Below are 3,237 nucleotides of genomic sequence, written 5' to 3'. Positions count from 1 at the left end.
AGGTTCTACCGAGACATGGAAGGTGAAAAAAGGGAAGAAAAGTTGAAGAACAGACTGCAGATCTGATTACGCTGCACTCCCATTCGTACCACTCAAACCAGTCAGTTGTCTAAACTCACACTTGGTTCATGATTTTAGAAACATCTCTTCTTGAGAATCTTTTTCCATTACCTCTAGAGTAGGGCTGCCACGACTAATCGACTATTAAAATAATCTACGACTTATTTAATGGTAGATTAGTCAGTTTATATTATATGGAGCCATCAGTTATGATGGCATTATGATGGCTTTTTGGACTATTCTGGCATTTATTAAGGTTTTTTAAGGTTAATTTGAAGTCTAGCTAACATTTCAGCTACAAGCTAGCTGTTTTGGCTAATTTAGGCTTTTTTGCTTTGTTTTTTTATTATATTTTTGAGTTTAGATACATGCTAGCTGTTTTGGCTAATTTAGGATTTCGTTTTTTCACTTTTTTAGGCCATTGTGGAGTTTAGCTAATATTTCAGCTACATACTAGATGATTTGGCTAATTTAAGCTTTTTTTAGGCTATTTTGGAGTCTAGCTAAAATTTTAGCTACAAGCTAGCCGTTTTGGCTAATTTGGGCTTTTTTTGCTTTGTTTTTTTTATGCTATTTTTTTAGTTTAGCTAACATTTTAGCTACATGCTAACTGTTTTTGCTAATTTAGATTTCGTTTTTTCACTTTCTCAGTCCATTGTGGAGTTTAGCTTATATTTCAGCTACATGCTAGATGATTTGGCTTATTTAAGGTTTTTTTTAGGATATTTTAGAGTCTAGCTAACATTTCAGCTTCAGCTACAAGCTAGCCGTTTTGGCTAATTTGGGCTTTTTTTGCTTTGTTTTTTTTTATGCTATTTTTGAGTTTAGCTAATATTTCAGCTACATGCTAACTGTTTTGGCTAATTTAGATTTTTTTAGGCTATTTTGGAGTTTAGCTAATATTTCAGCTCCATGCTAGCCATTTTGCTTAACTCAGGCTTTTGTTTTTAGTTTTTTAGGCTGTTTTGGAATTTAGCCAATATTTCTGCTATCTGCTAGTTATTTTGGCTAATTTATGCCTATTTTTTTAAGGTTGTTTATGGAGATTAGCTAACATTTCAGCTTCGTGGTAGCTATTATGACAAACTTAGACTATTTTAGTTTTTTAGGCTAATTTTGCTTTTAACTAATATTTTAGCTGGTTATCAGCTTCAACATTTTCATCCATCAGATTCAGTGATTTCAGCTATCAGCACTAGCATCTTCAGCGGCCAAATTCAGCTTACAGCATTCACACTAGCATTATCGCAGGTAATGCTATATTTCTAGTTTTTAAGTCGTTCAAAATTAATGATGGTTAAGATTTGTGTTTTACATCCAGTTTGCACATGACCCAATTAGTCGACTAATCGGGGAAAAAATAGTCGACTATTAGAATAATCGTTTGCGGCAGCACTACTGGGGAGCGTTTGTTTGCTTAGAACAGGGGTGTGCAACCTTTAACGCTAAACGAGCCACTTGGTCTAGTTTCTTACAGACCAGAACCCAACGAGAGTCTCATTTTATCGTTTAAAAATGCCCCGTTTTTTACAAAACTTTAACCACTTTAGTGTAATTTACCAAAATAAAAAACTTTTAGATACTTTTATTTGACTATGAATTAAAATGCAAATTTAAAGAATATTTCAGTATATTACCTTTTTTTCTTAGTTGCTTGACATGTAAAAAATCTGAACTGAAATGACAAAACTTAACTAATCTCTTATTTATTCAATTATTAGCATTTTTCATTATTGCTAAAGAGCCACAGGTTGCAGACCCCTGGTTTAGAAGTACAAATTAATCAGTCTGAATCTAGCAAAAAATACTTTCTGGTTAACATTTTCACTGGTTTAATCTAATCAATGAGTATCTTCGTGGTTTTTTAGGGTTGAAAGAGAGCAGCTCTTCACTTTTCTTTCTCTCCAAATGCCAGAACAATGATTCTGTTTCTAAAAATATGAAGGGAGAGATTATAAAAAAAAAGATCCTATTTTGGAAAAATGACTCAATACGTCAGCACAGATCCCGTCTTTCCTTTAAAGGTGTTCCTATAAAAGTAAAAGTAAACATTACTCGTCTTGTTTGAAGTCGTTGACTTTTAACTTTTACACTCCTGTTAAAAAAAATAATGTTTGGAATAGAAGAAGGATCCAATAAACTATGATGACAACGTGGAACTGTTTGCTGTTCTGGTGTCTGTGCAGCTTCAATGAAGAACAGACAACATGTACATGCACACATGCTTTTAATTTGAAAAGTTTTTTATCCGAATTTTATGTAAGAATGTGAAAGATTTGTGGCTAAAGTTATAAAGGTGGAAATATTCCTAAAAACATTGTTTTTGAAACAAAAAATGTGATGGGTTTGTACACAAATCAGGATAATATCGTACAATAACTCTCCTCCGTATCATTTAACAAACAAATTCTAGTTTATTGAAGCTCTCAAACAGTCAAATATATTAGCAATCCTGATGTTTTTCTAATGGTTTGCCTGGACAAACAGAAAGAAAACGGAAACCTGTGGTTATGAGGAAAGCAAACACAGCCCCACGCTGGTTGACATGTGCAGGTGAGATTAAATCTGAAGTGAGGGCTCAGAACGAGCGGCCGATACTGTGAGCTTAGCACCGACGCTCTGTTGCAAGACGATTTGAACGCTGAAAGTGTTCTTTGTTTTCTAAGATAACCACAATCCAGCTGGCTCGAGCTTCTTACACGCCGTTGCTCCACAGCTAAAAACTGTTTTAGGTGTAGCGATTATTTACAACCTCTGAGCGGGAACTCCTTGTTCTGCAAAACTGGCAGATTGTGTTCATGGTGTTAGTTGTAAAATATCTGATTATCATTTTGAAATAAAGAAAATTGGTGCTTGACTTGCAGCTGAGGAAAGGAGATATCACAACTACTTCCTGCCACATTTGAGCTGCTTGGTTGAAGCTGAAATTCATGTACATATAAGGTAAAGAGAGCGGATGGCATCGCCTAATTTAAAGTCTATCAAATGTTTTTGCAGAAAAATTCTTCTCACTGGTTGTGCTCCAATTTATATACAAAGCACCACAATTAATGTCATAATTGGAACTATTTTGCATTTTTTCCATTTATATATAGTTCTATAAATCATGGATTGTTAGAATTTTACAGTGTTGGTTTTGTTAAATAAAAATTGGGTAATCAAGCAACTCATTTTGGT

This window comes from Oryzias melastigma, unplaced genomic scaffold, assembly GCF_002922805.2.
Source record: "Oryzias melastigma strain HK-1 unplaced genomic scaffold, ASM292280v2 sc00754, whole genome shotgun sequence".
Taxonomy (NCBI): domain Eukaryota; kingdom Metazoa; phylum Chordata; class Actinopteri; order Beloniformes; family Adrianichthyidae; genus Oryzias; species Oryzias melastigma.
The sequence above is the reverse complement of the archived record's forward strand: the minus strand, read 5'-3'. Positions refer to the sequence as shown.